Source organism: Cyprinus carpio, chromosome B22 (assembly GCF_018340385.1).
Source record: "Cyprinus carpio isolate SPL01 chromosome B22, ASM1834038v1, whole genome shotgun sequence".
NCBI classification, from domain to species: Eukaryota; Metazoa; Chordata; class Actinopteri; order Cypriniformes; family Cyprinidae; genus Cyprinus; species Cyprinus carpio.
In genome coordinates this window covers 17,605,184-17,618,588 of record NC_056618.1, presented here as the reverse complement: position 1 = coordinate 17,618,588, position 13,405 = coordinate 17,605,184, and the positions used below count along the sequence as shown (strand labels likewise).

At 37.4% G+C, this 13,405-nt stretch overlaps 1 long non-coding RNA gene and 2 pseudogenes across 1 annotated transcript; 1 reads left to right on the top strand and 2 right to left on the bottom strand.

Moving 5' to 3' along the window:
- The first annotated feature begins 466 nt into the window (after positions 1 to 466).
- LOC122141724 lies at positions 467 to 2,198 on the top strand (annotated as a pseudogene).
- Positions 2,199 to 3,198: 1,000 nt separating this feature from the next.
- Positions 3,199 to 3,914, bottom strand: LOC122141725. Its single transcript, XR_006158034.1, has 3 exons — positions 3,878 to 3,914; positions 3,711 to 3,783; positions 3,199 to 3,280 (listed from the first exon to the last, which is right to left on the bottom strand). It is a non-coding gene; the product is annotated as an uncharacterized LOC122141725 (long non-coding RNA).
- Positions 3,915 to 5,012: 1,098 nt separating this feature from the next.
- LOC122141628 lies at positions 5,013 to 9,239 on the bottom strand (annotated as a pseudogene).
- Between the last annotated feature and the right edge of the window lie 4,166 nt (positions 9,240 to 13,405).

Here is a 13,405-nt window from a genome sequence, read left to right as displayed (position 1 = left end):
CCCTGATTAAACAACACAAACCAGATGCCATTGTCTGTCAAAAGCAGAGCCCAGGTAGCTAAAAATAAATCATCTTGCTTAAACTAACATGTCATATCAGAATAATGGTGTCACTCAAAACATCAGTTCATTAACTTAGATATTTTCATATATACGTGTAGAAATAGAAGTTTGTGGGTCATTTTCTACAAAAGATCAACACTTTTGTTCACATTTAAAAGGATATCTTCCGAACATGAAATTTCTGTCATCATTTCCTCATCCTCTAATCGTTCCAAATTTCGTCAAGAAATTAACTCTCTTCTGTGGGTCACACATTTTTGGTCAGATTAACGTTATTCAGACGTCTCCTTTTGTCTTCCATGGGAAACAAAATGAACATATTTGTATGGTCAAATCGTACACAGTACATTATTATTAATATTATTGGGTTAACCGTGAATTATTATAACCAACAACAGACAAGTCGAACACATCGATCACCTCAGCGGTAGATTAAACAGTCTGTGACGTCACGCCCGCGCAGTCGCTGTTCTTCCTCTCGACGAAATTTCTCGCTATGGCGCCTGTTGTAAGTCTGAACATACGGACCTAGTTAATAAAATAACAGACGTTTCCATTCATGCTATCTATACAAATCATTCGAGATGGCACAATAAACACAATCGCTGTCACAAAATAAGTTTAGTAATAACCCCGTTCGTAAAGCAATCGTTATGTATCATTGAATGAACCCCGTGCAGCCAGATTCACAGAGAACTTGATTCAATCTTGCGCGTAACATGTCCACGTTATTCTGATGATAATGACAGGACTGCTATAGACACAAGACTGAAAGTATACTTTGTTTTTTTTTTAATTGCAGAGGAAGCATCAGAGCTCTAAAGGTGGAAAGAAGAAGAAGAAGCAGGTCCTGAAGTTCACGCTGGACTGCACGCACCCCGTTGAAGATGGCATCATGGATGCTGCGAACTTTGTAAGTAGATCAAGTCCTTATAAAGCCTTGTTGTGTAAAACTTTATTCTTTATTCTACCGTAGAAGTCACTGTCTGAGTTTGAGCTGTCATTTGGGTGTGTGGATACAGGAGCAGTTCCTACAGGAGCGCATCAAAGTCAACGGTAAAGCAGGAAACCTGGGAGGTGGAGTGGTCACCATTGAAAGAAGCAAGAGCAAAATCACAGTTTCTTCTGAGGTGCCCTTCTCCAAGAGGTGTGTGTGTGTGTGTTAACTTTTTTTTGCCAATTAACTGCAACTTTTTCCATTTTATTCCACTGTTCTCATCTTTTCTGCAGGTACCTGAAATACCTTACAAAGAAGTACTTAAAGAAGAACAATCTCAGAGACTGGTTGCGTGTTGTGGCTAACACAAAAGAAAGCTACGAGCTGCGCTACTTCCAGATCAACCAGGGATGAGGAAGAAGAGGAGGATGAGGATTAAAATCTTGCTTTTTTTAATCTTTAAATAAATTCATATATGACTACATTTTATGTATCCAGATATAGTTCTTTATCATTGCCGTTTCAATGTTAAACACGCACCTATTCATATTAATCTACCACAAAAAATGAAGTGGCATCAGATCTTTTCTTTTATATTGTGGTGTACATCTGAGTGTAACCGATTATTAGAAAACAATATTTTTAGTTCAAACGGATTTGGTTTTATGCATCAGTTTGAAATTTGAGCTGTGGGAATTGGAAGCTTGGGTTTATGCAGGCTAAATGATGATTGGAGAAAAAAAAACTGCATCAACATATACCAACTTACATTAACCTTTATTTAATATTAAGAAAAAAAAAAATAGAATTCAGAATAGGAGTTGGAATTCCAGTTCCTGGACATATACTGCCTAAACAAATGAACACATTTCTTGTAAGTACACAATTTAAAATTATAGAACAGAACACACATCAGCTTGTTGCTTGCCCACAAACTGTGGATGGATTCTTGTATGGACTTACAAACAGATTATGAACAAATGTGATTACAGTTTAAACCCAGGTGAACACAAAGAAATGGCACAGTATTCAACATATTGCATGAAATGATGCTCTGTAAAGACATTGTGGTCCCAGATGATGGGACAATCCTACTCTTCTCAACATCAAGTCCATTATTTCAAAAACATGCTAACATCAACACATGAGAACATTTCTGTAGTTAACAATACTAGCAAGGGCATAAACATTAAGGATTTACATTTCTAAAAAAGGGATAATGAATTTAATCGTAATCTCACAGTTGATGTCTCATTTGCATTGCAGGAGTTGATAATACTTCCCTGATCAGATTAACAGGAGCCTGTATCTTAAGATTGAGAGGGGGAAAAAAAAAAAAGTTTACATATTAGGTACGTGGTCTTGAGGAAAATGATGTTCTTATGTATGGTGGTGATAACGCGTGAGCTGGGAGTAATGAAAGTGATGCTTAAAAGATGAAGTGCCCCATAACACTTGAGTTGTCATAGGACTAACTGAACTTCCTCAGCCTGAATCATCCCACTTAAAAAGGCACAAGAATGGAGTGAGTTTGTCTTTTAGTTAACCACTAGCCCATTGATAGTCTGCATTAGAATGATTTAGCACCAGTTTTTGGAAGAGAGCAGACATGGATCTCACAGTCATCGTTATGGAAAAATAAACAACAGAATCTGTGATATAGTTGCATTAGGAATGTATAAGTAAAGAGGATGGATCCAGTGGAATCGAGTTGCTCTGAGTAGTTGCTGGCTCTATTGTGAAAATAAAACAGGCATGTGATGCCACAATTACATTCTGAAACGCCCGAGCCTAGACAGATCAGTTAATGCAACTTCTTTCATACTTTTATCCGACATGTGGCTTGTCTTTCAAAAATGCATTACAATGTCCAAAATAAAAGGAAAAGTAAAATCCCATCCCAACCAAACTGTGATTACCCAGGTGACTTCTGAGTGAGCAGAGGCATTCCATAACAAAAGCCCCTGGAGAAAATGTGAATGGTGTCCAATCAGAGTGTGCGTGGGTTGTATTCGGGGAAGCTTCTTGAGCTTTTCTTTCTCCAGCTCTGTGTCTTGCCGAGCAATAACCAGGGAGTGAGAATAGCCCATCACCACCTGAAAAAGACAAAGTTTTCAGTTGCATAGCTGTATCGATTATATCACACAGAACAGAATTCTGTGAGGATATGATTCCACAGCTTTAGACACAGCAGAACTCACCTGTTCGACCTTACACGCCATCCAGAGTTTTGACCTCTTGAGCAGTGGTGGATGACTTGGGTTTGTTGTCACCATACCCCTAAAAAATGCAAAATTGAAATATGAGAAACTTGCTCTTACACTATTGAAAGAAGCCTTTTATGCAAATTTATTTGATCAAAAACCGGGTAAACAGTAATATTGTGAAATCATTCATTCATTCAATATTATTACACTTTTAAATGTTTCTATTGTAATGTTTTAAAATGTATTTTTTCCCATGATGGCAAAGCTGAATTTTCAGCAGCCATTACACCAGTTTACAGTGTCACATGATCCTTTAGAAATCATTCTAACATACTGATTTTCTGCTTAAGAAACATTTATAATCAATGCTGAAAACAGCTGTGGTGCTTAATATTTTTGTGGAAAGCATGCTTTATACATTCATATATACACTGACCCCAAACTTTTATGTAGTTACTGACTTAATTCTAAAACAGGTTTGAACAGAACACAGATAAACATACCAGCTCTCCAAATGTGGGCGATGGTCCCCAGCTAATAGTGCTATCATCAGCTGCTATGATGATACTGCTCTTCCTGAGAGGAGTTATAGATAACACCTAATCAACATTCTGAAAATGTCTAAATATTTTATAAAACACATTTTTAGAAGTCCTCTGCTTTCACTTACCCACAGGCCAGACTGCGTAACCTTCCATCCGCACAGAGATCCTGCACAGCTTTGGGATACATGGGTGGACTCACGGGGACGTGTTTGTCACTCCCCCAGAAAAACAGACCACCTGAAAACAAAAAGCAGCATTAACCACAAATAGATGATGGCTGTTTTTCCCCCAAGGAGTGAAATTACACACTTACCTGTTTCACTGACAGCAAAGGAACACTGATAGCCCAGTATATTTGAGTTTGCTCCCGCGGCCAGGGAAGTCAAAGAGTTTGACTAACCCGGTGGGACCATCTCATCTTTCTGCGGTGTGGGCCTAATCGTCCATATCCCCCAAACCCCCATGAAAACACACGCTTTTGGGAATCTAGCACCAGCTGCGTGGAAGCAACAATATAATCGTATATAATGTTAATTCATTCATATTGGACTTGCACCACAATCCACAAACTTGCTACTCACTGTGTGATTGGCCCCACATGCTACATCCCGAGCCACGACATTGGGCACAGGAAGCACTTGGCCATCCTTTGTCTTCTCAATAAAAATGGCCAACGCGTCTGGGGATCAGCTCACAGTCAAACTCGATCGCGCTGGGCGCGGCGATGAAACTTTCGGCCTGAGTTATGCCCTTTTAGATACAGAACAATAAGAGTAAATAATCCAAACAGGTGTGTTTGGTCACTGCATTTCAATTAAACCCCATTTTACTACAGTGTTACCTAGTTGGCCATATTCCGGGCATCCTGAAAAGAATAAAGGTTCCCCCTTGCAGTCCACAATCATACTGAACTCTGCACCACAGGCTACTTTGACTATCGGCTGCCCGTTGTACTGGATCTGTAGGTAAATCAATGCAGGTGTTTAGTGGAACATTAAAAATACAATGAACATGTTACATTAAAGCCCCATTAAGCACGTTAAACCCAGAGAGTGTCTTACTGTAGCTGGGCTGAGCACAGCATCAGTCGGATTGCCCTGACCTAGCTGCCCCAGTTTGTTTTTCTCCGAAGGAGTAGACAGTACCATTTTCTGTGAGACAAAGCATAAGAACACCACGCGTTTGCAGTTATATTATTACAACAACATTTATAATTAAGGCAATTACATGACAAACATACCGCATTTCATGCAAGTTTGCCTACCTGTTAAAAGCCATGGTGTGGTTTCTACCACAAGCAGCTGCTACAATCACTTCCTCCCCCAGGCCCTCAACCAGCTTCGGGCCTCAATCGTTTAGTGTCTCCATGACCCAACTGCCCTTTTTCATTACGACCTGAGAAGGACCAGAGGCGAAATTCATATCTTTAAAGTGTAGTTGTTTTCTTTTATGAAGATGGATATATTAGTTTAGTGACCAATTGTTATTATACGGGAGAGAGAATTCATGTATGTATGTATGTATGTATGTATGTATTAGAATAAGAATTACAATATATTAGAATAAGAATATTATTATTATGGTATTTTTAATCATATAAATGCAGCCTTGGTGAGCATAAGTCTTTGTACAAAAAAAAAAAAACCTTTTTGAACAGTTGTCTAAAAAAATTAATTACTAGACACATCGTTCTGTTTTTAGTATCAATGGGTTGCCAGGGTTTTACGTTACTCCTCATGATGTGGCATTTATGAGGGCCAGGTCAAAATCCTGATAAAAAACGGGAAAGACTGTTCTTGTGTGGACACTTACCCCAGCTCCAGAGTTTGCCGTCTGTGGTGATGAGGACACTGTGGGCAGCACAGGGTCCAGACACCACACAGCTAACCTGGACATCATTGAGACACCCATAGCGATGAGGGCCCCACAGATTCTGCCCGAGGTTCCTGAAAGCAGCTGCAAAAACATACACAGACACGCATGAATCAAAGATGAAAATTCTATAAGTGACTGCAACCCACACACTTCCTCTCTCTTATTTAAAGTGAGAAGTTGATTTTTGCACTTGGCTGATTTGTCTCATGTTTTCAGTGTGAGATTTTTAATGTTTTGGTTCAGCAAAGCGCGATTAAATGCATAAAAAGCAAGAGTAAGGTCTATTGCATTGTGAAGTACTGTTACAAAAAAGTCTACTTAAAATAAATGTTGTTCTTTTTAATATTCTATTGATTGAGGAATCCTGAAAAAATGTATCGGTTTCCATAAAAATATTAGCAGCACAATGTTTTTTTTTTTTAACATTGATAATGTTAAGAAAGGTTTCTTAAAAGTGAAAAAAGTATCGTGTGACACTCAAATCTAAAGCCGCGTTTCCACCGCTGGAACTTTACCCAGGAACTAGGGACTTTGGGCTGGTACTCTGTGTGTTTCCACCACAGGAACCAAGATCTAAATAAATTTCCAGGTAAAAAAAAAAAAAATGCCCCTCAGAAAGTCCCTGCTTGCGAGGTAGTACTTTTTCAAAAGTCCGGAACTTTCGGAGGCGTGACTTGGGCACTAAACATGCTGATTGGTTGAGTTCAACCACCATTTATTCGGATCATTTTCAAAATATTACTGTTATCGTGTCATGAAATGTAGTTTTAAAAGTATTTCAGGCAAGAATGTAGTTGTTTCAAATTCAAATCTGCGGTTTATTTATAAAGACAGTGCCTTTTTAAAAATGTGTTTCGCCAATTTCGGAGACGATCAGCTCCACACGATCAGCGGGAGCTCGGTGCTCATGTTTACCGACGAGAGCAGTCTCAACTCGGCTAGTCCTTCTGACATTTGCCGCTGGCTCTGATGTCTCTTTAGTGGTTAAACAAAATATCATTCGTTTTGGGTAAATGTAACAGGATATCTTTGGTCTGTATTCAATTTATCTACATGTTATAATGAAAATAAAAAGAGGCATTGATATAATATTTAGTTTCATTGTAATGGCTGTATATATACACATTTCCCTGAACTAAGTACATTTCTGCGGCTATTGTTTTTAATTGTAAACGAAAGGAGGCAGTGGTATTTGAAATTCTATTTCATCTTATTGTAAATATACAGTGAGGAAAATTGCAGTAGCCAAGGAGAGCTGAGTGATGTTATCAAGTATGCTGCTGTTTGCAGAATTACCGGACTCGCGTCGTCCCGTCCGCGGGAGATCACACTCCCGAGTCGAACTCGCAAAGTCCGAACTACTGAGGATGCAAGTCCTAAATTTGTGTAGTTTGTATTGAGAAACGCGCGCAGACCTACGTCACCAGACTATTTTCCTAATCTTCACGCTACTTTAGACCGCGGTGGAAACAGAAAGCAACAGGTCTGGGGGGAAAATAGTTCCTGGGAAAAAAAGTTCCTGGTACAATTGTTCCGGGTATTTTTGGTGGAAATGCGCCATAAATCATATTTGAAAACATTAAAATAGCAAATAATATTACACAATATTACTTTTTACTGTATTGCTGATCCAAAAAAAAAAAAAATGCAGCCTTGGTGAGCTTAGAGCATAAGAAACATCTTACTGACCCCGATTTGTTTTATAGTAGTGTATATAAATAAAAGTTTAAAATTCTATATTTTGGTTGGATCATATATTATCTAACTGATATATTTATTTTCACTTTGTTCTGATATTTGTTTTCATATAACTGCACTGTCAGGTCTGTCTTGCCTATGGCAGCAGAAACAGTGCTTATCAACATCTTCAAGAGAAAATCCAAGGTGCAAACTAAAGTGTGAATTAAATTCTGGTTTCACGATGTCTCATTAACAGATTAACGCCAGATGACTCACTCAGGCGAGACTACTCTTCTAACACCTTTAAAACTATACTGAAACCCAGATTTCTCCTGCTCACGCGTGATCATACCTTGCTGTTTTGGCACTTCTTTTCTGCCAATCAGGTCCCAGTTGGTGGCTCCAAAAATGAGCAACTGACCTTTGACTTTGGGAACCTCGAGATTCTGCACAACAGAAGCAGCAAGAAATCCATCAACAATCCATTAATACAGTTTTTAAACTGAGCTCCAGAGACCCCTAGAGGGTACCTGGGGTGTCCATGCAAAAAATAAATAAATATCTAAAAATAAAAATATCTTCATATCTTTCAAAATCAATGCTTTAGTGATTTTAGTGTTATTTTAACACTAAGTAAATAATCTAAAAAAATACATAAAGACACTGGTGTAATATCATGCTTACTATTTTTCAAAAAGGGGAAAGACGTCTCCATACATATTTAATATCCAGCCGCTTTTATATTTTCATATAGAGTCATATTTTTGGATCCTTGCCATTAAAAAGTTTGAGACCCCTGCACTTTATCACATGCTGGTGTATAAATATAAATAAAAGGTGTGTGCATGTGACTGTATACACATATAGACAGAAAGAATCAATAAGAGCCAATATATGTCCTTACAATCTTCTCCTTCACATCATCAGCCACAGTGACCGGCTGCAGACCGGCTTTAGCTGCAGGTTTCCCAGATTTCTTTGTGTTTTCCTGTTCAAAGTCATCAAACTCATCGTCACTGCTAAACTCCCTGTCCTTTTTCTTTCCACCTCCTCTCTTTCTCTTCAGTCCACCGTTCCCAGACACATCTGTCACCTTCTTGCGTGGCATAGTTAAAAACCCTACAATAAAAAAAAACAAAAAAGTAATAAGCGAACAGTTTACTGTTCCGACTACAAACTGACAGAAAGAAGAATCAAACGAGTCGAAACATGAGAATGAAGACACAAAGTCAATGTGATTCATATCTCTTGTTGGTCTCAAATTCCCAATTATCTCACAGCAAAAGAATCCTTAAGAAAACACATACACGCTCTGCTTATTAGTAACGCCAATGTCTTATTTCTTCCTATATCTAAAGATATAAATATAACACGTTAAAGCTGAGGTCTCGCGCTATGCTAAAACACTAGCAGCGCTGTAACAAAAGAATCAGCAGCAGCGCGTCTGTCTCCATTTGTTGTTATTTGTTATGTTTTATAAAGCAGCCGCCGGTTAGCCAACTAGCACCGCTCTGCTTTTAACCAGACTAGTAACTAAACTATTCACTTACCCACGTGTTCTATCTACCCGTCCCGTGAAAACGGTCCAAACCATCAATTTATGCTCCCCACAGAAAGTGCGTTTGAAAGACATAACGTTTACAGATGTGGTGTATTTGGGATAATGTGTATATATGCATGATGAGCATTCATTATTTCCTATAACTTGTACATCGAGAATATCATAACTCACCTGAGTAAAACTTTCCCCTATCTACTTTAAATACAAATATCTACGTTCACGGAATAAAGCCGCGTTGAGTTAAGTGGCAGTGGCGTGGTCTCTCGTGCTGGAAGATGCGGTTATTATATAAGCAGATTTCCTGATTCTGATGCTCTACTTATGTCTGTCTGTCCGTCTTCCTCGTTTTTGATTGATTCGGAACAAAAGACTCTGAGTCCTCGCGATCAAACCACGTGGGTGCAGCGCGCACTCAGGCTTTATATCGCTCGCGTCTGGCGGCAGAGCTCGCGGCGTTTGTAGAATAGAATCTTGAACCAAATGCACATTTAACCTGCTTTTACAGTCATTCGTGTAGAAGTACATAGTTTTACAAAGTACAAAGTTTCTCTTACTTTAAAAAAATTAAGATTACATGAGTTACTTGGAATGAAAATGTTGCGCTCAAGTGGTCTTTTTTTCGTCTATTTTTACTATGTTAATTTAGGTTCAGATGTACAAAAAAAAAAAAAAAAACCCTTTAACTTTCATGGCAGTGAGCGTGTAGTCCACAAAAACAAAAACACGAGGATGGGATGCGGAGCTGAGCGAACTACAAATGTTGAGTCCCGTTGACTAGACTATAAGTGCCCTCTGCTGGGGTGGAGGACGCATTAGGCAATAGGCATTGTAAACAACTTTCTCCGCCATGGAGGAATTGAATGCCGATAAATTTGAATCGGATTGTTTTTTTATGGCCTGAAAATATGCATCTATCTCTACTTCCGACTATAACTTCTGTAATTCTTGCAGAACTGTATCCGTTGAAATGAAAAGGTAAAGGGAATTCTGTATCATGGTAAGTGTGATTATAATTTGTTCCAGATAAACAAATCCAATAGGAAATAAAAAAGGTTGTGCAATTATAATAGAAAGTCATATTCAATAGAAAACCATTATATAAGGCATTCACTGTTTCTGACTGATATATGTGCTTTGTTCTCATTAAATGTGGATTAAAGGAAATTAAATTCCATTTTAGGTATGATGACTGTATACAGCATGTGTACTTGTTTGAAAGCTAATTGCTGGTTTTTATTTGACCATGTTAAAACATGTTACATGTTAGAAAATACAGTATTGCTCATTTGGATGAGTATTTCAGTTAAAACAGATGACTGCGTTTTTTTAATTTTCAAAAATCATGTTTTTTCATCAGAATTGCAGTTTGACTGAGATTAATTGGAATGCACAATGAAAAAACATGATTTTTTTTTTAAAATTGTTATCTGATTTTGCAAATGAACTCTTCAGATAATAAAAAACCTACATATAATAAATGAAAAAAAAAAAAACATGAATGAGGGGGAATCTAAATAAAATATGAGATATTAAGCAATATCATGTTTTGCAAGTAACAATTTTAATGAATTTTATTTTGTTTATTTTATTGGTCTTTATTTCTCATTAACATTTTTCACTGCATTTTATGTATTCTATACATAAGAGGGGAACATTCCTTTTAAATTGAGAAATTAAATATGCTTAAATTTTTTCCTGTTGACACAGTAGGATTTTTTTTTTTACTTAAGATAATTTATCATAATTAACTGCTTGTTCTTAACATGAGTACTGTCTATCTAGCATATTAATGGCTCTCCTTTTTTCCTTCTATCAATGCTGTATCCCCCAGCAGCAGCATGGAACTATTGAAAGATAAGTTGCTGTTCCCTGATTGGTGGGATTGCATGCCTGATGGTCCGGCATTGGCTGGTTGTTTCTTTGAGTGCAGGGAGGCTCTGTCCTGATGATGTACGGCAGGGGAAGGAGTGAGTGCAAAGAAAGGAAAAAGGGAGGGACTGAGGAAAAAGAATAGAGGGGAAGAGTTTTACATATTCGTGGGAGAAGCCGTGTCAGTTAATGGACTCCAGAACTTGTTCCTTCACTAAAAGAAACATTTGAAATCAGCTCTTCACGAGATTGCTGTGCTTTCTGGAGGAGGATACAGTGGGTGTCATCACAATGGTAGATTCACAGATGGCTGCACTGCGCAAAGATGGGAGCAGACATGAAAATGGGATTTCATATTGATAGCTTCAGATCAACAAGGACAGTATCAGTGGGGTGACATTTAAGGACGTAAAGCCAGGCTTCTGAGTAAGTCTTTTTCTTTGAAAAAGAAGCTAAATTCTGGAAGTGCTTGGTATTGTTTTTACATATGTGAAAATCAGACACAATGCAACATAACCCTCAATGGGGGGAAGTGAGTGATGAAGCTGTAGATAAAATCAAAAAACATCCACCAGACGAAGTAACAATAAAATGATTGTACACCTGACCAATGTTATGCCATCTCTGGAGGATTATTGCTATATAAAGAAATGTTGTAAAATCTACCACAGGAAATTGTTTTGTTCTTCTTTGTGATTTAGATTCTGTGATAATTACGATACTCTCATTATTGATATTAATATAAATCTGGTCTCACTTCAACAAAAATAAACATCTTTGACATTTTGATAGATAAACATATTGACATAATAGAATCGTATTGATCCAATACGGAAATGAAAGAAGCTCATGTGATAATAACTCCAATCAAAGCTACATTTAATTTGACGGCAATAGGGGTGACTTTTACTATGGTATTATATGTTGACATTTAAAGCTAATCTGACATCTGTATGTCAGTTCAGTGCTAAAGCTAACTAAGAGCAGATTATGGTCGTCCTTCAGCCTTACCTCCCAGTGTTTTGATATGAGCTGTGGGATGACCATTTTGAATCAAACCATTCCTTTTGGTCATTTTTTAACCTAAAAACTACAGTGTTTTATCAGAAAATCTTGTCTTCCTTCACTTTATCAGATCCACTGTCTAATCCATTTATTAAATGTAAATTCACTCCAGGAAGTGGAGAAGGATATCATAGTAAAAAGGCCTGTAAAAAGAGCGGCCATGAGAGTTAATATGTGTGGAGATCCAGATGCCTCTCTCTATTTGTGCCTGTGTCCAAGGTGATGCCTGTGTTATTTATTTGAAAGGAGTTGCTGGGCCATTCATTGGGCCTGCAGCTCTTACTATGTGCTTTACTCTCAACCATTAAACCTTGCTGTGTCTGTCGAGGTGGGAAATATGCTATTTGCCTTTGTCTATTCACTGGCTTCAGCCTGGTCTTCCCCTGCCCCTTTTTCTCTAGTGAATAATTCAAGCACACTGACCTACAGCTGTTAGGTTATCTATCAAGAAATAAAATAAACTCCTTACAAGTACTTTGTGAAGGTAGGCTGTACTTTTATCCAAAGCAATTATAGTGCATTCAAATCCAGTATTTTGTTTCCCGGGAATCAAACTCATGACCTTGCCTTATTAGAGCCAAATGTTATGGGAGGGAAGACATCTGATGCGGTTAAAAATTGCTGACTAATTTTATTATAAATACTGACTGATGCAACTAAACCTGTCCTGAAGTCTTAGCAGCACATTTCTCTGTATCATCCCTCCGGTCATTCCTCTAGTTGACATTGTGTTGTTCTGACACACGCTGAGAGTCTTTCCCAGTAATTGGAGGAGATATTTTTTGTGGGCAAGGATCAGCTGGTAAGTCAGCCTGATCTGCCACGCACTGTTGAGGAATTTAACATTTTCACCCAGTCTCCTTTAGTAAACCATAATGTCTATGAACAGCATAAGAAAAACTTTAATATCAGCAAAAGTCATATTTCACTGATATGCAGGGGTGTGGTGTTAGTTGCACTACAGTTTAAAGGCACTGTGATTCACTAGACCATCCTGTGTGTTTTAGGGACTTGAGTTGAACATTTTGAAATACATGTTTGACACAAAGCTTTTCTCTTTCACAGGAGTGGCAGATATGACTACATATTAACTTCATGGCATCTCTACGCCTCTTAAACCCTCCTGAAAAAAGGTTAGTACATGGATCATGCTGCTCGTTGTTTTCTGGATGTATTAGATATTTAAAATGTAATTAATTTAAATTGATTAATTAAAAGAGAGGACCCTGCAGACCAAGTTATGTTAATATTTTTATATACTATGGTAGTATTAATTAATATTTTACATTTTGGCTTTTATTTTTTATTTGTAGTTTTCTTTTAAATTTTAGTTTGTTTTATTAATGTATATTTTTAGTTTTAGTAATTTTTATCATTTTACTTTAGTAGTTTTTAAATAATCTCTTAAAATATGAGATAATTTGACCTTTTAGGATAAGTAAGGTAGTTCAGGTTTAAAATGTCATATGGTTTGATTTTTTATTTTTTAATGATATTACAAATTAATAATTTGTAATATTTTAAAAATACTTTATGCCATTTTTACATTTGAAAATTAGGATTGATATGTGTGCATTCACATTTATTCAAGTTGTAAGGGTAT